The sequence below is a fragment of the Zingiber officinale genome, chromosome 8B (assembly GCF_018446385.1).
Source record: "Zingiber officinale cultivar Zhangliang chromosome 8B, Zo_v1.1, whole genome shotgun sequence".
In the NCBI taxonomy this organism is placed as follows: Eukaryota; Viridiplantae; Streptophyta; class Magnoliopsida; order Zingiberales; family Zingiberaceae; genus Zingiber; species Zingiber officinale.
In genome coordinates this window covers 85,167,136-85,189,888 of record NC_056001.1, presented here as the reverse complement: position 1 = coordinate 85,189,888, position 22,753 = coordinate 85,167,136, and the positions used below count along the sequence as shown (strand labels likewise).

Genomic DNA, 22,753 nt, shown 5'->3' with positions numbered 1-22,753 from the left:
TCTTCATCAGATCGAGATAGGCGACGAAGATGAAAAATCTGAAAGCTCAGATTCAGAAAGTAATGATGATTTGGAATTGTCAAAAGTCACTGAAATGAGACTTCTTCCTTCATATGCTGGAAAGTGTATCCTTGCTATCATGCATGCCTCATATTGTTAGTGCATTTTAATATTGTAATGGATGTTTTGAAACTTCACAGGTTCTTTCTTGTTTTTACAGATGACAACACCAATATCAATTGAAGACGTTCGTAGAGAGGTTAAAATCCTTAAAGCCTTGTCCAACCATAATAATCTTGTCAAATTTTATGATGCATGTGAGGATGCACTTAACGTCTACGTAGTCATGGAGTATGTCTTAATTAACTCTAGTTAGCTTAACAATGAGTAACAGCGTTTCTACATCTGATATTTGTTCCATGTCACAAGATAGAGTTGATATATCCAAAACTTTTTGCATGTAGTATCCTACTAATATGCCTCTTTGCTTTCCACTTTGTATCCTACACTAAGGAAAAATGATAATACTTTTCCATACAAATTTTAAAATGAACACTTCTAAGATGATGGGCAGCAATTTTTTTTTTAAAAAAATTATGTAGTATTTCTGTTAATTTGGAACTCAACAATATGTTTTCTCTTTTCCAGATTATGTGAAGGTGGAGAATTATTAGAAAGAATTTTATCCAGGTAAAAAAGTGATTTTATTGGCCATAATTTATATCTATTTGATTATTTGAATTTGAAAATTAATAACTTTTGATTGCTTTTTTTCCTTTGTGTTCTCAAGAGGTGGAAGGTACTCAGAGGAGGATGCAAAAGCTATAGTTATTCAAATACTGAGTGTAATCGTCTTTTGTCATCTTCAAGGTGTTGTGCATCGTGATTTAAAGCAAGAGGTTGGTTTGTATCATAGAGAACTTTGATTCAATTTATGCAGACATGATATTACTTTAGATCTCTTATTTTACAGGAGCAACTTAGGGTATTCTGCTGTTCATTTCTTTTTCAACATATATTTTTCAGTTGCATACTTTCCTCTGTCATTTACTTCTATGTCTATCCTTGTGTAGGCCCTATTGCAAAATGCAACCAAAAGTTGGAGAGTTTTTGCCGCATTGATTAGAGAAGGGATTTGCCTGGATCATCGGCGTTTGTTGGATCTGCGCTGAGCTGGATTTGGTTGTTCCTTTTATCCTATTTGATTGGTAATGAGATCCGTTCATCACTCCTGATTTATCTAATTCTGGTTTTCTATAGTCAGGTTCCGTGGTAATTAGGGCGAATTGTGGCTCTTGCTTTGGCCACTCCTGGGTTCTTGTCCTCTTGGAAGTTCGGTTGAGTTGCTGCTTTCTTGACGAGACCTGGGATTGTTGCCGTGGAATTTCCTTTGCGTAAGGATTTTATTGAGAGATCTAATAGAAAAATTCATTTTTTTTGTCTATTCTTTTTCCTTTTTTTTTTTGTCATGTTGGATTTGCTATGGTAGGAATTTCATTTGGGGGATAACGTCGTGGTCTTATTGATGCCGGTAAGAACGATGGTGATGATTAACTCTATAGATCTTACTATACTCGCGGGGGAAATTGTTTATATTGTGGAATTTCATATCAAACCGGTCATCTACGTGTAATTGATGCATGTTTCGAGTGGGATCTCTAAACTAACAGAATCCCATACTGGTTTCTCTGTTCATTTTTTAACTCTTTCATAATTCATGTGGGAGATTAAAACTTGATTCTACTCTATTATATATTTTCAGATTTTGCACATCTTAAGCGTTAATTGTCAGCTGTTATTTAAGTTGGTCAATATATTCAGATTTCATTTGGCATTGTTAACTTATTTGAAGCAGGACAGAATGTTAAAAGATGAAATGGCTACATCTCGGCTAGATGATTCTTATTTCTCATCTTCAACCTCACAATCCAATCGAGACGGTTTATTTTTGGCCAGGTAAGGAAATATTTCATTGATCATAGGCCATATTGTGAATTTACTATCATTTCCTCTTGTGATTCTAAATCTTTGATAGTTGTCATCCCTAGCTATTCCTGCAGCTCAACATCCTATTCTCTGTAATTGCGGCATATGCTATGCCTTCTGATAGTCAAAGTTAAAATAAAAAAGGAAGCAAAATTATTGGTTTTATCTTCTAGTGATTTCTGATAGTCGAATTTGTTTGCCAATATCCAAAATGTGATTGTTCAGTTGCATACTTTCCTCTGTCATTTACTTCTATGTCTATCCTTGTGCAGGCCCTATTGCAAAATGCAATCGAGTCAATGAAGGAGAGTAAGGTTATTGATATCTTAAATGTGTCGAGGCATCCATTCCTGCTGCCATTTTTTTTTTCAGTTGCTAAGTTTCTTTTGTATGCCTCCACCATTACCATTACTATAGAATTTATATGCTGCAGTTTTGACCTATTTGAGTACTCATATAAGCTTAAAGTAATTTTGTTATGACAAGAAAACACTTCTTCACCTTCTCATATCAAAAACAGATATCATTATGAACAATAGTCTTCCACAGCAGCCTTTAAAAACTTAGTATTCTATTTTATTTGATACATGTACACATTTGTTTTAGTTATTTAACATATGGTGGATTATTGGGTCCTAATCATGAATTAACTTTGTATAAAGTATTGTAGATTATCTTTGTTGCAAGTATCAATTAGAAAGGGACTTTCTTTGGTTTAGATATTTTGCATTCCAAATTTAGTTTATTGGTAGTTCTCATTGCAAAACCATACTGAAAAGCTTTCAAAATGCTTGATTTGAAGTGTTAGAAGGATAGAGATCAGAAAAACTAGACTGGCCTCGTTAGAGCTAGAGTAGATATTTGGAAAAAAAAAAATAAATCAAAATTGCATCTTTACCATTTCCAGTTTTCAAAATTGCATCTTTACCATTTCCAGCTTTCAAAATTGCATCTTTACTAATATATTATTGATGTGTTTTTACAGTTTACAAATCTCAAGTACTCCATAGTTGAAATTGATGAAGTGCGGTTCGAGTGGGCTGAATGCATGCTAGATTACATTTGAAGTGCGGTTCTACCTTGATGTGTTGTTAAAAGAATGTTCTACCTTGATTTTGATATCTATTAGCTAGCTTTTGATGTAAAAAAAATGTTTGGGTATTTTATGGATACTATTGTAAGAAGATTATTTATATAATTTGTGAATATTTGTGTATATTATGGATATTGTTGAATGAAGAATATTTGTGCAATTTGTGAATATTTGTGTATTTTTTTTATTACTGTCAGTTTTTCATTGTTTCGGAAATCAAATTTGTACTGTTAAAAAATATCCATATTACATCGGTTTTCCACCGCTGCAAAACCAGTGTTATTAACAAAAATTACATCGGTCATTTACCGCTGCCAAAACTGGTGTTATTAACATACAATATTACATCGGTTTTACATCGTTGATGAAACAGTGTCGTTAAGTGATACTACACCGGTTAATAACCGATTCGAAGACCGGTGTCGTGAAGTGATACTACACCGGTTTTAACCCGATGTCTAAAATGACAGACCTTTTACATCGGCTTCATAGATATCGGTCGAAAATGAAATAGACACCGGTGGAAAACCGATGTCTATGAGGGTTTTTGTTGTAGTGCTTACACCTTCTAAGGAAGTCGAGAGTAGTAAATTCTATGTCAAAGCCATGCCTTCATTTTAGAGACTCCTATATCTAGGTCGTGCCTTTTTCAATTGTAGCTTCTATGCCATGGCTATGCCTTATGGGCACGACCGTGCCTTGTTTCTATCATAGTTTATGCCACGGCTGTAAAATACCGAACCAAATAATAATTAAATAATAAGGTTTAATAGGCTAATAGCTTTAACGAAATTTTTAGGAAATTTTAGAAATTTTTTGGGATTTAATTGGAGCTCGTATGACGTACTTAGAGGGGATGCACTAATGGGCCCGAGAAAAAGCCTGTTTGGAATACCCGGAAGTGGGAGTTGATTGAGAAACAGATCTAGGGTTTAATCAAAATTTCCCTAAGTTATAAAAACATCACCCGTGCCCCAGCTTTCCCTCGCCGAACTCCCTCTTCCACGAGCCCCCTTTCCTCTCTCGATTCCTCATCCTTTTCCCTTCTTCATCGCGCCCGCGCCGACTCCTCTTTCTCCCTCTCTTTCGCACGATCGACGCCGACGACCCTCTCATCGCCGACGCCAATCTGCCCTCTTCGGTCAAGAGCGAGAAGTGGTCCCTCTCCGAGCTTGCTCGTGCCGTCACAGATGCCGCAGGACCCGATTCTGGTGCCCTAGCACCGACCGCTCGATCCACTGCCACCTCCGGCCACGACAAGAGCTAGCCAAGCAGTGCCGAGCGTTTCTCTCCCATCTCTGCCCTAATCGCCAACAGCTACGAACCTTAATAGCCGACGCCGAGCTACCTTTGCCTCTGCCCTAGCTCTGCACCACCGTAGCATAGGGATTTCTGACATAGAGGAAGCTACAGATCTAGATTAAGATCTGAATTTGGGTTGAGTCTTGCAAGTTCCAGCTCGATCTACATTTAAGGTAATAGGTAGATGAGTCATGGATGCTTGGAGAGTCTCGGCTGCCAGTCCCACGTCACACTCGAGGATAGTTTTCTTTTTGGTTTTGTTATCGTTCAGGTGGTATGTTGATTTTGTGTATTTTGCTTTTCAATAAGTCGATATGAGTTTTGGAGTCAAGTCTGGTTATTGCATGTATTTTTGTTAGTGCCGTTGTTGGTTTTATGTTAGTATTATTTTGTATTTTTCGCTGCGTTTACTTTCAGCCATGTGGGATGTTATTATATAGTGCGTGGTTGTGTGTTTTTTATTTCTGTCCAGTCAAGTGGGCTATATCTTTTAAACTGCGTGGCTGTGTGCTTATATCCAGCCGTGTGGGCTGTGGATTATGTTTATATGTTGAGTATGTATGTATTTATTGCTTCAGATTGTCACTGGTACAGGAGAGATATTGCCGAAATTTTTTGATAAGGACTTCTCTGGGGGCGTGACAATTTTTGGTATTAGAGCCAGGTTGCGAAGCCTATTTTTATGTTTTAAATTTTTCGATTTGTTTTTCGTGTTCAAGATTTTCGAGTTAATCTGATACCAATTTTTGGTATCAGAGTAGGTTTACGATGTTTTTTTGTTTTTCGTATTTTGGATTTTTGAATGTTGGGTTTTATGTTTTTGGAGATTTCGACTCGGTTTCGATTTACGATTCTTTTCGAGTTAATCTGATACCAATTTAGTGGTATCAGAGCGTGATTTTATGACGCCTAATTTTGATGTTTCGATTGTTCTGTTTTCCTTTTGTAATTTGATTCTTTGATGTGACTTTCGAGTTTTGGGACCAGGTAGCGGCAGGATATCTCCGAGCTATAGGAAGTAAGGTATATCTCTAGTATTATTATTACCTATTTCGGTGCCTTACCTTATTTAGAAACTGTTAGATCAGTTGAATGTTGTAAGAATGAATGCACGGTTAGTTGGACTTTCTTCAACTTAGTTGGATTGTGAAATTGGCTCTATATTTGTTTGTGGCATATTGAATGATCTAAGCTGGTAAGTTGGGTCTTCAGACGTAACTGGTTCCCTCTTATATTTCTTCCATGCTACCAACACCCACCATACCTGTTTAACTATAATGAGAACTTCTATGAGATGCCTATTCTTTGCATTTCTAATTGAACAGTTAGTAGTTTACTAGTTTATGATGGTTTACCATGCCCAATCAATGTAAAGTGTGTGATGATTAGGCTTGGAAGGAATGAATGACAACATTTATTTGTTGGGATCTTAGATTTACCGGGAGGGATGCATGATCTAAAAGCTCATTATTTAATTTCTAGCTATGATGTTTTTGTTGACTTAAGTTAATGGCAGCACTGTCGAAGTCTGTGAAATATGGTAGACATGTGGTTCTTCAATGCTTATCAGGATGTGAGGAAACATTTATTGGTTGATTCTCTATGTAATGGCTAGTTGCTAGGAGTATTTGGAAGGATGAGATTCTACGTGCTAAACACTTAGACCTTGGTTTTACTAGTAGATACTTCAATAGAGCCTTAGTTGCTCCCCATGAATGCCAGTGTGTAAATTGGTGAATATGGGGACAGTGTTCGGGAATTTATTTGGTTAGTAGATCTGCTGATAGCGTGTATTATGGGCTTTCGGGATAGTTGGGAGAATCAATTATGACTCGTAGAATTTTACCCACAGTGGGCTAGATAGCAGTGTGAGAGTAGCGGAAGCAAGGTGAGCTCACATAACCCACAGAATCATCTCTTACGGTTGAAGACTTGCTTATGATACTTGAATGGAGTGATATGTGAATATGCTGCTTGGTTGTTATCCATGGATGAGGATCCCTGAGTTGAATAGTAAATTTGCCGACCAAATTTTTATTAGTGGGGAGAATCTAAAATACCGAACCAAATAATAATTAAATAATAAGGTTTAATAGGCTAATAGCTTTAACGGAATTTTTAGGAAATTTTAAAATTTTTTTGGGATTTAATTGGAGCTCGTATGACGTACTTAGAGGGGATGCACTAATGGGCCCGAGAAAAAGCCTGTTTAGAATACCCAGAAGTGAGAGTTGATTGAGAAACAGATCTAGGGTTTAATCAAAATTTCCCTAAGTTATAAAAACATCACTCGTGCCCTAGCTTTCCCTCGCCGAACTCCCTCTTCCACGAGCCCCCTTTCCTCTCTCGATTCCTCATCCTTTTCCCTTCTTCATCGCGCCTGTGCCGACTCCTCTTTCTCCCTCCCTTCCGCACGATCGACGCCGACGACCCTCTCATCGCCGACGCCGATCTGCTCTCATCGCCGACGCCGATCTGCCCTCTTCGGTCAAGAGCGAGAAGTGGTCCCTCTCCGAGCTTCCTCGTGCCATCATAGATGCCGCAGGACCCAATTCTGGTTCCCTAGTGCCGGCCGCTCAATCCACTGCCACCTCCGGCCACGACAAGAGCTAGCCAAGCAGTGCCGAGCGTTTCTCTCCCGTCTCTGCCCTAATCGCTGACAGCTACGAACCTTTATAGCCGACGCCGAGCTACCTTTGCCTCTGCCCTAGCTCTGCACCACCGTAGCATAGGGATTTTGGACATAGAGGAAGCTACAGATCTAGATTAAGATCTGAATTCGGGTTGAGTCTTGCAAGTTCCAGCAACGATCTTCTCCAACAACTTCCACCTCACTCCGGTTAGGTTTACTGGCAGCAAGTTGTCTCTGGCTGTGGATCACTGGTTGAGGCTTCACACTTGGGACGTTGTTTCGAGATGAGCACTCCGACGCGAGGGATTGTTTAGCTCGATCTACATTTAAGGTCACAGGTAGATGAGTCATGGATGCTTGGAGAGTTCCAGCTGCCAGTCCCACGTCACACTTGAGGATAGTTTTCTTTTTGGTTTTGTTATCGTTCGGGTGGTATGTTGATTTTGTGTATTTTGCTTTTTAATAAGTCGATATGAGTTTTGGAGTCAAGTCTGGTGATTGCATGTATTTTTGTTAATGTCGTTGTTGGTCTTATGTTTGTATTATTTTGTGTTTTCCGCTGCGTTTACTTTCAGCCGTGTGGGCTGTTATTATATAGTGCGTGGTTATGTGTTTTTCATTTCTGTCCAGTCGAGTGGGCTGTATCTTTTAAACTGCGTGGTTGTGTGCTTATATCCAGCCGTGTGGGTTGTGGATTATGTTTATATGTTGAGTATGTATGTATTTATTGCTTCAGATTGTCACCGGTACAGGGGAGATGTTGCCGAAATTTTTCGGTAGGGACTTCTCTGGGGGGCGTGACAACGGCAATGCTCGAAGGCACTATTGTGTGGCGTGAAACAAGGGTCGTGTGTCCTTGCTATAAAAGGGGAGTAAAGCCCCCTTTTCGAGTGGAGGAAGGGTTTCCCCTTCAAGGTACCCTCAATATCCATTTCCGCAGAGTTTTCAACGATTTATCTATGATCCATAGTAGATTTTATCAATCTGTCCATCATCCTAGCGAGGAGTTTATTCCAAGACATCAACTACATCTTGATAAGCATTTCTTTTTCTCTGATCTATATTTGGATTGTAAGAATATTTTTTCTATTGTCTTTGGGTTGTAATTTTCTTGTTATGAAGTAGATTCATTGGATCTCAGGATGTAAGGAGTATTCATGATGTGATGTCGATATATTAACTATGGATTTGCCATTTCCCTATTCAATGAGATGCTTATGCCTTGTTATTGTCTCACTGAATATATGCATGATGAATGAATTCTTATATGTGTTGTTAATGGATGTGAAGGATTGGTCAACCATATAGGGGAGAAGTTTTAGATTGTATGATCGGGGGACTCCTTAGTGATAGAGGGTGTCCCTTTAATCTAACTTTCTAGAGTATCATCTTGAAATGAGGACCAATTCTCTATAAGAAATTAGCTAATTAGAGTTTAATGGATTTTCACTAATTCAATATTAGGAAGTGACTTGTGCAATTTAGATTGAAAGACCAAGGGCCTTCATGAAACAGGGATATTTTTTTAACCAATTTTTCTATATTACTTCTTCTACTTAATAGCATTGGAAGAAAATGGTATAAACACTCCAGTATAACCTTCACGGGTTCGTGCCGGTATTTGGTTAGGATCCCTACAAGTGGGTAAGTGTGGAGATAAGGAGATGAACAATTCATAGAACATCAACTAGTATCATGATGAAACTGAAATCTTAGGATTGTTTCCCAAACCAATTCCCTTCTCGTCGATTACTCGATCACCTTGGATCTCTCTCTCTCTCTCTCTCTCTCTCTCTCTCTCTCCTACTCTCAAGTTCTCAAGCTTTCATACAACTTCGACCATCTAGATAACTTGCTTTACAGACTTAATTAGTACTCAATCAATAACCCCATGGATTCTATATTTTATTACTTGACGATGGTTTCGACAATAAGTTTTTGGAGCTGTTGTCAGGGATTGTTTCTGATTGACAATGGTTGATAGGCAATTTAGTTACTTTAAATACTTTTCTTTTTGTTAATTAAACTTTTGCATCTATTTACTTGTTAATAGTTTTGTAATTTAGTTTTTTTCCCCATACATTCTACAATTACTTGTTTTCAATAACTTTGATTTAGAATTCTATTTTGAAGGAGATTTGAATTTGTTCTCTTGTATGCAAAAGGGTAATATTTTAGGAAATCTTGTACCCATTGACCTTGAGGCTAACATATTTTGAAACACATTTCATTATGTTATACAAGCCTCTAAAAGAATATGCTACTCTTCTACCTGTAAGAGAATTAGGTACTATTGTACCTCAACAAATTTATACTCAAAATTTTATACTTGATCTAACATTTATTTCTAAGATTCAAGAAAATCAATTTGGAGGGTCAAATTCTAAAAATCCATATCCGCATCTTGTAGAATTCTATAGATATTGTGATACATTGAAATATGAAGAAGTTCCTGAAGACACCATTTGACTATTGACATTTCCTTTTAGCCTTAGAGATTTAGCCAGAACTTGGTTAAATACTCTATCACTGAGAAGCATCAAGACTTGGGATGAATTAGAACAATGATTTTGAATAAGCATTTCCTACCAAGAAAAATAGGTCATCTAAGGAATCAAATCATGAGCTTTGAGAAAAAAGATGGAGAATCATTATGAAAAGCATGGGGAAGATTCCTTAACTTGCTGCAACAATGTCTATACCATGGTTCGGAGAAGTGGTTGATTATCCACATATTTTACATTGGGATTTATTTTCCCAACAAGACTCAATTGAATTTAGCTACAGAGGGCTCTGATGAATAAGAGTTTGAATGAAGCATATGACTTGATTGATCAGGTGGTAATAACCCTAAATGAATGGTCAGGAGAAAACTTGATAACTCCCTTACTAAAAATCCCTGAAGTGCAAGGCATGGAAGTAAGGGTAGATGATAAAGAAGGACAATATCCGACGAACAGTAATGTTGGAAACCTTAAAGATAGTGCTATCTAGACTCAACATGATGATCTGAAGGAGTACTTTTTCAAATGTTAGAGGATCCCTTGGAGTCAAGCTTGATATATGGAAAGTTAGAAACTTGAGATGTTGAGTTTAGAGAATTTGAACAAGATATGAAAGAAGTTCCTTATCAGTCACAAGAGTATGAGCAAGTTAAGGCACTTGAATAAGGGCCACTCCAACACCAAATTATGCCACCTCCAGTTGAACTTAAGTCTCTTTCTTCAAATCTCAGATATGAATTTCTTGGATCAAATTTTATATTTCCAGTGATTATCAACACAAGTTTGAATGAATTTGAGACCAAAAAGTTGCTCAGAGAGCTAAGCTTGCATAGAAAGTAATTGGATATACCATTGATGACATCAAAAGAATTAGTCATTCTCTATGCATGCATATAATCCTACTTAAAGAATATCATAAATGTTCAGTCGAACATTAGAGAAGGCTAAATCCTAATATGAAAGAAGTGGTTAGAAAAGAAGTGTTGAAACTATTAAATGCAAGAATAATCTATGGGATCTCTGATAGTAAATGAGTCAGCCCAGTACATATAGTTCAAAAAAAAAAAGAAGAGATGACAGTGGTTGAAAATGAGCACTACAAAAAAATTCAGCATTAGAGACGGAAAATTCCGTCGCTATTCTGTCGCTAAACTAGATTAGCGACTGATTAGCGACGGAATCACTGCATCGATACAAATTGTGTCGCTGGCTGTATTTAGAGACAGAATATAAATTCCGTCGCTAATTAGAGACGGAATATATATTCCGTCTCTAACTTTAGCGACGGAATATATATTCCATCTCTAAAATATTAGCGACAAGAATTTAATCATCAGTCGCTAACAATAAAATCCTGTCTCTGATTTGATTAAAATTCCGTCTCTAATTAGAGACAGAACTTAAATTTTCCGTTGCAAGGCATCGATATTTCAGACAATTTCAGGCCAATCAGCGACGGAAAATTAAAATTCCGTCGCTAGATATCGTTATAACAGTATTTTCCATGTAGAAATTAGAGACGGAATTTTAAAATTCCGTCTCTAATACTTGGAGATTTCAACAACACAATTTCGTTCCTGCAGTCATCCTTGTTTACATTTTATAATAATCTAAACCATCACATACAATGATTTTCAAACAACACAAAACTCTCCAAATAACAATACATTCATACAAAAAACTTAATCCAAGCACAAAACAATAATCCAAGCACAAAACTTAAACTAAATATCCAATAAAAAAACAAACATAAATATCCAAACATCTCCAACCATAAACACCTGATTGTATAGTACTACAACATCTGAAATTTAAAAATACAATACAACACCATCTAGCAAAGAAAATCCAATCCTAAGCTAGCAGTAGTAATCAATCCTGCAAAAATGTTAATACAATAGATTAATAATAAAACAAAGAATAAACTAATTCACAATTATGAGTAACATATTAAATTTAATATTATGAATTTATTTTACATACCTGAAAGCTAGTTTGGTTATATGATGATGGTGTTGTATAGACATCAACGTTCCTGAAAAGATATAATACAATGTTAGACATAGTGTCATTAGTGAACAAAAAAACTAAAAAAGTTAAACATCATAATACCTATGACAATCTATGGATCAAGAGGATTATTAGGGTCTTGAGTCTCCTGAGAGGCAAAACGATGCGGCGTTGCACTCATTTGATCCAAGAAGGCCTGCATATCCCGCCCAATTTTCTCAAGATCCAATCGGGATCGCCACTCTACTCAAAATTCTGCCTCCAAGGTCGAGAGTCGAGTCTTCAAATCTGTATTTTCCTGTTCTAAGATGTCTACTCTAGCAGATGATTCGGATGCACTCGATGATGTACTGGGACAACCCCTGGCCCTAGGAGCCATCGCCTGATCATATACAACTCTCGCCTGAGCCCCAATACCATATAGGGTGGAGGTCTTTTTCCTTCCACCAACTACATTATAATAAATTTCATTTATCTGGTCAGTGGATAGAGTCTGCTCCTCACCTCCCTCTAAACTAGGTTGAGACGCCTATGCAACCCTAGCAGTAATTTCTTCCTATTTACATTAAAAAAAAGTATTGTCAGATATTTACTAAAATGATAGATAATCATTGTTAATAGTTAAATATATTCAAGTGTAGAATCTTACGTCTAATGCCGACGATCGACGATTTATAAAGTTGCCATCTTTTGACTTGTGTGTCTTGGTAAATTTCTCCCAACAAGTAGGAGGTCGTTGTAGATCATGTTCCTGAATATTAAAGAATGTAAATATTTCCAGCGGTATAGTCTAGGTACAAAACTCTTATAGAATTTTAAAATTGGAAACTAACCAAGTCTAAGGCATGCTCGACGATCGATCGAGATCCAGTGGTATGTTTTGTCGCTCCGGTACTAGGGCCAGCCAGCTCACTCTTTCTATTGGCTCGAGCTTTCATTGCATTTTCCTGCCATCTGTCTGTAGCCCAGATGGCTCGCCATGCATCCCAAATGTTCTCAGGTACATAGGATGGTTTTATTCCCTTTTTTCTTGCTTTGTATAGCATGTCTTTGTATAGTTTGGCAGAAGCTGCGTTCCAGGTAGCATAAAATTTTGCCTCATGCTCTGTCTCCCAAGTATATCTTTTCTACAATAATACATTCACAAATTATTATAAAAAAACATAACAAAATCATGATAATTAAATTGGCTTACCAAAAACTCATCGTAATAAAATTGCTTCATATCCGGGTCTACCTGCTTCCATGTAGTACCAGCGGGGCTAAATCGCTCTTTAAATTTTGAGGTGATGTATGCAGCTACTCTATGACCATCTGGGGTAAAACTGCATTTAATAAATAAAATAAACCAAATATGTTAAAAAAATAGATGCAGCGAATAAGACTAATAACACCAATACTTACCAACCCCCGATAATCCGTAGAACAATCTGGCCACCAACATCAGACATGTCTATATCTATAGAATTACATTATAACACATACGCATGCACACTAGGTTTAATCAAACAAATAATAATGACTAATAGAGTAAGACAAGTGATATAACCATGAATATTTATATCTAAAATTTAATTGAACAATACTTAATATGAAGATATAACAATTTTAATCATTAACATTTTGGAGATCCTCCTCACTAGACTCTGTTTGTTCAATAAGCTCCTCACTGCTGGATATTTCTCCATCATCTATATCCTCATAAGGTACATTAACATCTACAAGTAATTGAGATGTTGATTGAATCTGAGAATCTACTGAATATATCTCCACTATATCATTTTGAAATGCATCATGGTTTTGGTACACGATAGAGTTGGGCATTTCTATGGTAGAGCGTGGCTTTGTTCGGCAAACTGCTAACCATTCACTAGCTCTTCTCCTCTTTGTGGGATATTCAAGATAGAAAACCTGGCCCGCTTGTACCGCAAAAATGAAAGGTTCATACTTGTTGAAGCTTTTGTTTGGTTTTACCTCAACTAAATTGTAGTTTGGATGTATTTTGGTACCTGTTATTGGAGTCAGATCATACCAAGAACATTTAAATAACACACATCTTTTGATGGGTAAAGCAGGATATTCAACTTCTATGATTTCTTCAAGTCTCCCATAATAATCAAACTCAGAATTATTGTTATTGATAGATCCTTTCACACAAACACCCAAATTGAAAGTTAGTCTACGTGAATCCCATTGTGTTACGTGAAATTTAAAACCATTAACATAGTAGCTAGAGTAGACTATTATCTTACGGAGAGGTCCTGAAGCAAGATTGATTATCCTGGAATCTTGCACATTTGATATTCTTCGATCAGACACCTATAACAATAGTAGAATATAAAATAAGCCTCTGATAATTTAATATGGATGTAAGAAATTAAAATTATTCTCTAACTTACATAAATTTGAAACCATAATGCAAATTCCGTCTCTAACTTTTCAGCTATCTCACTTGCACAAATTGATGGATTTTGTACTTGTAGTTGTTGTTCATACAAGCTGGAAAATAAGCTAATTTTTAGAAAATTACACTATTGGGAAACAACTTTTTTTTTGGATAAATGTTTGATTCCAGAAGTCAACTTACTTTATGTAGGGTTTGACTTCATCACAGTTTAAGAGTATGTATGTCCTTGCAGCATGATATTCTTGTGGAGTTAACCATCTAGAAATAGATGCTCCCATTGGCTTGCCAGGAAACTTGAAAATAGAAAGCATAGATGGGTCTATAGGTTGTGCATCATCTGAATTTCTAGGACACTTGCGATGTCTGATTTTTACATTATCAGCAAAATAATAGGAGCAGAATGAGGATGCTTCTTCAACCAGATAAGCATTACAGATTGACCCCTCAACGCTAGCTTTGTTACAAACATTATTCTTTAATTTCCTTAAAACCCGTTAGAATGGATACATCCATTTGTACTGGACAGGACCAGCTATTCGTGCCTCGTATACTAAATGTATTGGTAGATGTTCCATTGAATCAAAAAAACTGGATGGAAAAATACATTCAAGCTTACATAGTATGAGAGGAATGTTTGTTTCTAGTCGAAGCATATCATCTATCATAATACACCTCGCAGTCAAATCTCTAAAATATAGACTCAATTCTGTGAGTGCTTGCCAAACATTTTGAGGAAGTAAGTCATGAAAAACTACTGGAATAAGTCTTTACATGAATACATGACAGTCATGACTCTTCATTCCAAACATCTTTAATCTGTTCATATCCACGCATCGAGCCATATTCGAGGCATACCCATCTGGGAATTTGATTTCTTTCAACCAATTACATAAAACTTGTTTACCATCTTTGTCCAATGTATAACAAGCCTTTGGGAATTTATTGGTTGTTTCATCCTGATGCAACTCTGGTCTGCTAACTAGTTCTTTTAATTCCTCACGTGATTTTGCAGTGTCTTTAATTTTTCCATGTACATTCATCACAGTGTTAAAAATATTATCAAAGAAATTTGTCTCAACGTGCATTACATCTAAATTATGTCGAATAAGTAGATACTTCCAATATGGTAGCTCCCAAAAAATACTTCTTTTCTTCCAACCACACTTGCACTGCCTAATGATGTATTTATTTATCTCATCAGAATTAGTCTCAGCTACTGGTAGAAAACCTTAACTGTCTATTTGGTCAAGGATTTCTTTACCTGACTTGATTGTTGGAGGAAGTTTTCTAACTACAACATTCCTAATGAAAATTTTCTTATTTCGCCTGAAAGGGTGGTCAACTGGTAAAAATTTACGATGATTATCGAGCCAAGATACTTTCCCACTGCAGGGTAATGAAAATGCATCAGACTTTGTCATGCAATGTGGGCATGCTAATTTACCAGATGTGCTCCATCCTGACAACATTGAGTATGCTGAAAAATCACTGATCGTCCATAATAATGCAACATGCAATCTAAAATTAGATTTACTTGCAACATCATAAGTTACTGACCTTATATTCCATAAATCATTCAACTCGGCAATCAGAGGTTGCAAAAAAATATCAATCTTCTCTTTTGGATTAGTTGGCCCTGGAATAAGTACAGTAAGGAACATGAATTCATCTTTCATACACATCCATGGCGGTAAGTTATAAGGTGTTATTATAACTGGCCAAGATGAATATTGCTGTCCAGACTGACCAAAAGGTTGAAATCCATCTACAGAAAGTCCTAGTCTCACATTACGTGGCTCCATTGCAAATGAGGAAAATATTGTATCAAGATGTTTCCATGCAGGCGAGTCATAAGGATGACACATTATACCTTCTTCATGTACATGCTCATAATGCCACCTCATGTAGCTTGCTGTTGCAGTAGATGAGTACAAGCGTTGGAGTCTAGCAGTTAACGGGAAATAATACATAACTTTCCATGAAACCTTTTTATTTTTCTTCCCTGGTATTCGACTACTATGCTTATAACGAGGGTGAGTACAGATTCTGCATTCAATCAGTTCACTGTCTTCTTTCCAAAATATCATGCAGTTATTAATGCAACAATCAATCCTCTCTACTGGCAAACCTAAACCGCTCACCAATTTTTTTGTATTGTAGAAACTATCAGGCATTATGTTATCAGCAGGAAGTAACTCAGACATCAATTGACACATGTCATCGTAACATCTTTCTGAAAAATGATGCTCTGCCTTTATGTTCAATAATCTTACAGTAGCTGATAATTAAAAATGACCAGACGAAATCCCTTCCCACACTTCTCTTTCACTAGCTTTTAACATGTCATACATTTACTGAACTTTAAGTGTTGGTACATCATCTATATTTGAATGATCAACAGCATTCATAGCGTCATAAACCATTGATTGCATTGCATTCTCATTAGATGATGATTCCCCTAAAGGAGTTGTGCCTGATGATGAAGCATCCGAAGTTCCAATACGGTGAGACAAATAAGGCTCTCCATGATAGTACCAGTTGTAGTAATTTAGAACAAATCCTTTTTTACATAGATGTACTTTGACAGTATCCTCGTCATGGAAAGCTTTATTTCTACATTTGGAATGATTACACGGACAACGTAACATGACACCATTCATACATTCTGGATGACTCTTCGCAAAGTTCACAAACTCTTCAACTCCAGCAAAATAGTCATCTCGGATAAATCCATTTTCTAATCTATTGTACATCCAATCTTTGTTCAAGTATATTATATCCTAATAAACATAAGATTGATTACTTAGTAATTATGCAATTAATAGAATAGAGGTACTACACATATGATTCAATGTATTCAAAACCCATACCATGAATACAAAATATTAAGTATATAATTAAGAAGTTGTCCTTAACTACTAGGTTAGAACTTTAGGAGTCTAAAGTAGGTATGTTTCACAAGAAATCAATTATTCTAACCTAAAACTACAAGTAAGAACCTAGTCAGAGGCATACAAGTTTCAGTTGAAGAAAAGTTTCAGTTTGTATGTAGTAGACAGTAGAGGCATAAAATTTTTTTTGTGCCAACTTAAACATATTGCCATATCAGAAATTGAGAAGGGCATTGCTCCAAATTTAATCAAATGTTTAGTAATAATGGACAGATGTAACTTAAAGTGTCTCTTTAAATGCTAAATTTGAGTCCCTCTGATCCCTCAACTACAGACACCAGCACTGTGAAGTATTGTACATGGATCTTATTTACTTGTATGGTATAAGAAAAAATACTAACTAGTTTACATTCCTAAGATATTACTTGTACATGGATCTTATTTAGGAAATATAGTGTTAATACTTTTTTCTAAAGTATTTCTTACTTGTATGGGATATTCTTGAGTGCTCCTAAGGAACCATCATAGTGGAAGATTATTCGATTATTCTGCGATAGTACATTTTCTGTTGACTTTAAATAGGCCAGGTACAAGAAAATAGTATAAGATATTTCTCTATCAAAGACATGCCGAGAAATTATCTCGTAATCCTCTTGACTGATTTTTACACCTTGACAGTTACAGAATTGCTTGTATGGCCATAAATCAAGACCACTAAAAATACTGAGATCTCAATCAATTGTACTATCTAAGAAAGGAGATTGCACTCTCACATAGTGTTGATTCAACAATGTTTCGAGAAAATCAAAGGATAAAAGGATTGACTGTTGATCTCACTAATAATACTAGTGTATAAATATAAAACCCCATCAGCAATCGTCATTGATAATGAAGATTATATGCTTCATAACCCACCAAACTGGTAGTAAAGAGATCCCTTCTATAACCATATACCTTAACTAAAATCAATTAGTAGGAACATTGCTTGGTGATAAAATTAGCCCTTAAAAAACTTGAGTACGCAACATCTACATAGACTTGTAGGATCAGTAATGTAATTTTTCAAAATAAGAAGTATTGATGCTCAGACTCATTTCAACTCCATTGAACCCATGTCAGATATTGGCTCCATCCCTAACAAGTTACAAACCCATTGATCACGTGCAAAAAACCTATATAAAGTTGTATCAAACACCTAGATCCATGCCCTGGATACTCAATACCAAGTCCAAGGAATATATTTTAAGAAGTATCAAAAGTTTTCAGAACCTTTTAATCACACCAAAAGAAATGGATTTAAAGCCTGCAAGAGAGTATTGCACCTGAGTTATCAAATTTGGCAGCATGAAGAGAGGAAATCTTAACACAGCAAACAGAGAAAGTGATGTAAATGCCTTTGCAGGTGTTAAAGAGAAGATAGCTTAAAGAGAGACCTGAGATACTAAGTAAACTAGTAAACTAGATTTAGAAATTGGCTTTAAACTAAAACTAGGAAAATCAATTGAGGAGATTACCAATCACACATTTGGCAAGGACTTGGGAAGGAGACGAGCTGCTGCGGAGAGGAGATGAAAGCACCGCTATGGTCTGTGAAGAGGAGAAGGAGATGAGTGAGGGAGCGCAGAGGAGAAGAGAAACCAAGGTGGCGCCGAAGAGAAGAGAAGAAGCGCAGAGGAGAGGAGAAGGAGGCGAGGGTGTAGCTTGCTGCGAACTTACCGAGAGGGAACTGGGAAGGAGACGAGCCGCTGCGGAGAGGAGATGAAGGCTGCGGTCTGCGGAGAGAAGGAGAAATGCGAGGGATTGCCGACGAGAACGCAATGCGCGCAGAGAGGAGCGCGAGGGTTATGCTCTATGCCCTAAATCGTGACACTAGCGATGGAAATATTTATTCCGTCGCTAGTTAGCGACAGAACTTATAGTTCCGTCGCTATTCTGCGCTGTCTAAATATAATTTCATCCCTGATTAGAGACGGAATCAAAATATCCGTCTCTATTTAGAGACGAATAATTTATTTCCGTCGCTAATATTTACAGATTCATTTTTTTCAAATTTAAAACGGCCAAAATTCTCAATTAGAGACGGAATTATACTTCCGTCTCTAATTAGAGATGGAACTCTAATTCCGTCTCTAATTCCGTCGCTAAATGTTGTTTTTGTTGTTGTGGAGAATAATGAATTGATTCCTACTCGGACAGTTACTAGATGACATATGTGTATTGATTACATGAAGTTAAATAAAGAGACTAGGAATGATCATTTTACTCTTCTCTTTATCAACCAAATGCTTGAAAGGCATGCTAAACACATATACATTTTATATCTAGATGGATATTCTGAATTTTACCAAATCCCCTTACATCCTCATGATTAAGAGAAGACTACCTTTACATATCTGTATGAAACTTTTGCTTATAGAAGAATATCTTTTGGTCTTTATAATGCTCTTGATACTTTCCAATGTTATATGATTGCTATCTTTTTGGATTTGATTGAAGACATAATGTAAGTTTTCATGGATGATTTTTCTGTATATGGAATTAATTTTGACTCATGTTTATCTAATCTTTCTAGAGTTTTATAGAGACACTAAGAAGTTAATTTGGTCATAAATTAGGAGAAGTGTCATTTTATGACTAAAGAAGGAATTTTTCTGAGTCACAAGATTTTTGAATGGGGAATTGAAGTTTATAAGGCTAATGTAGAAGTAATTGAGAAACTACCTCCACCGATAAATTTGAAGGGGGTAAGGAGTTTCTTGGATTCTACCGACGCTTCATCAAAAATTTCTCCAAGATTTCCAAGCCCTTGACTAATCTATTGTTAAAGGATGTTGAATTCTATTTTGGTCAAAATTGTCTAGATGCTTTTGGCAGAATAAAAAGAGTTTTGGTAACTACCCCTATAATGCAAGCACCAGATTAGAAGCTTCCATTCAAAATCATGTGTGATGCAAGTGACTATGTCGTAGGGGTAGTGTTGGGAGAAAGGAAGGACAAGAAAGTGTACGCCATACATTATGCTAGTAAAACTCTAGACGATGCTCATACCAACTATGATACTACAGAAAAAGAATTATTTATAGTTGTCTTTGCATTTGATAAATTCAGATCCTATTTGGTGGAATCAAAAGTGATAGTCTATATAGATCATGTAGCCATTCGGTATTTACTCAACAAGAAAGATATTGAACCATGACTTATCAGATGGATATTGTTACTTCAGGAGTTTAATTTAGAAATCAGAGATAAGAAAAGGGCAGAAAATGTTATGGTAGACCATTTATCCAAAATGTGCCAATTTGTACAAGGAAACAAAGATGACCATTTGCCCATTGATGACTCTTTTCTAGATGAATATCTTTTATCAATCACCAGCCTAAATATCTTATGGTATGTAGACTTTGTAAATTATCTTGCTTGTGGAATTCAACCATCAAATCTCACTTCCCAGCAAAAAAATAAATTCTTTACAGATGTCAAATATTACATTTGGAATGAACCCTTACTTTACAAGAAGTGTGGTGATACAATCTACTGAAGATGTGTACCTGAAGATAAAACTAAGTAAATTTTATATTATTGTAAGGCTGCTAGCTCTAGATCGTGAGTGGGATAATTTCTTTCGTGTTCCTTGAGTTGCCTAGAGGCATAGGCAATGACTTTGCTGTTCTGCATGAGTACAGCTCCGAGTCCTAATCTGGAAGCGTCACTGTACATATCAAAACTTTCGTTACTTTCCGGAAGAGTGAGGACTGGGGCACTGGTCAGTCTCCTTTTCAATTCTGTGAAACTCTTCTCGCAGTCATCTGTCCATTCGTACTTCTTGTTCTTCCTGGTGAGAGTTGTCATAGGGGCTGTAATTCTAGAGAAGCCCTCTACAAACTTCCTGTAATAGCCTGCTAGCCCGAGAAAACTTCTGACCTCACTGACATTCTTTGGCCTGTTCCAGTTACTCACAGCTTCAATCTTTATTGGGTCTACCATTACTCCGTCCTTGGAGATAATATGACCCAAGAATGATACTTGATTGAGCCAGAACTCGCATTTGGAGAATTTCACATACAACTTCTTCTCCTGAAGAATCCGCAATACAATGTTCAGGTGTTCGGCATGCTCTACTTGGGTTCTCGAATAGATGAGAATATCGTCGATGAAGACGATCGCAAATTTGTCGAGGAATGCCAAGAATACCCAATTCATCATGTCCATAAACATAGCAGGAGCATTTGTCACTTCGAAGGGCATAACTACGAACTCATAGTGTCCGTATCTTGTTCGGAAAGCCGTCTTCGGTATATCATCCTGTTTCACTTTTACTTGATGATAGCCAGACCTCAGGTCAATCTTAGAGAAGACGGTGGCACCTTTTAACTGGTCAAACAGGTCGTCAATCCGTGGTAAAGGGTACCTGTTCTTGATCCTCACCTTATTTAACGCTCGGTAATCTATGCACATTTGCATAGACCCATCCTTCTTCTTCACAAACAGTACTGGAGCTCCCCATGGAGAGTGACTAGGGTGAATAAGTCCCTTGTCGAGTAACTCCCGTAGCTGTCCCTGAAGTTCCTTCAATTTAGCCGGCGCCATCCTGTAAGGTGCTTTAGAGATCGATTTAGTTCTAGGAATCAATTCGATCTCAAATTCAATTTCTCTATCGGGGGCTAACCTTGGTAGTTCATCGGAAAATACCTCTGGGTAGTTGCAGACAACTCTGACATCTTCCAGCTTCTGGTCCTCTGCTTGGCTGGTATCGACCACATGTGCTAGAAACCCAGTGCATCCGCTGCCTAACATCTTTTGTGCCCTTAAGGCTGATAAGAATTTCTTAGTTCCTTTCCTTGGCTCTCCAATAAATTCAAACATCAGTTCTACCTCAGGCCGGAAGATCACCCTTCTTTTACGGCACTCGATCGAAGCACCGTACTTGCTCAGGAAATCCATGCCCAATATAATGTCATAATCTTGCATGTCGAGCACTATCAGATCATAATAGAGTTCTCTGTCTGCGATTCTGATGGGTGCGGCTCGCAGCATATGAGTAGATGGCATCACTTCTCCCGAGGGCAGGGTCGTTAAGAACTTACAATCTAAAGCTTGTGGTGGCATGTCTATCTTCTTTGTGAAAGGTGTAGAGACAAACGAGTGTGTTGCCCCAGTATCAAATAATACAGTAGCATACTAACTAAAAATAATTATCTAACCTGTGACAACCGTAGAAGCATTTGCCACGTCTTCCTTGGTGAGAGAGAAAATCCTGACATTTGTCGTAACTATCGGGGCTTCCAATCTCCCCTGGCTTATCTGAGTACCTTCTATCGCAGCTTGCATCTGGTGTAGCTATGAGGGAGCACCCCTGTTCTGAATATACTGCTGAGGAGGTGCCTGAACCTGGGTAGGGCAGTCTCTAACTCTATGCCCTTCCAGTCCACAGTTGAAGCACCTATTTGTGCCCTTGTGGCACTCCCCGGGATGCTTCTTTCCATATGTAGTACACTGAGGGTACGTGGGTTGTTTGTTTGTCCGCCCTTAGAGTTGTTCCATTGCTTTCTCTTACCACTGTGATTTCCTTTCCAGCTAGCTTTGGTACTTTGAGGTTTCTGTCCTCCTTACTGGGCTTGACTCTTGCCCTCGTTCAGTGCCTTCAGGTAGTGTTCGGTGATTAGGGCACTGCTGAATAGCTCTTCTACGGTTTGTGGTCTATTAACACCGCTGGCCACATTCAGAGCTATTTCGGGTCAGAGCATCTTCAGCATGAGTCAGACCCTTTCTCTTTCGGTACTGACCAACTCTGGGCATAGGCACGCGAGTCGGTTGAATCTTTTCACAACTTCATTAACTGATAGGTCACCTTGCCAGAATTCGGTGAACTCGTCGTAGTGCTTGTTTGTCACACGCATATGGAAGAATTCTTCGAAAAATTCAGCTTCA

The 22,753-nt window shown here is 37.3% G+C and overlaps 2 long non-coding RNA genes across 2 annotated transcripts; both read left to right on the top strand.

The window, feature by feature from the left end:
* The first annotated feature begins 266 nt into the window (after positions 1-266).
* LOC122013436 lies at positions 267-899 on the top strand. The gene is made up of 3 exons (XR_006120579.1): positions 267-351; positions 649-690; positions 791-899. It is a non-coding gene; the product is annotated as an uncharacterized LOC122013436 (long non-coding RNA).
* A 200-nt stretch (positions 900-1,099) lies between these two features.
* Positions 1,100-1,958, top strand: LOC122017568. Its single transcript, XR_006121395.1, has 3 exons — positions 1,100-1,182; positions 1,265-1,394; positions 1,856-1,958. It is a non-coding gene; the product is annotated as an uncharacterized LOC122017568 (long non-coding RNA).
* Positions 1,959-22,753: the final 20,795 nt, after the last annotated feature.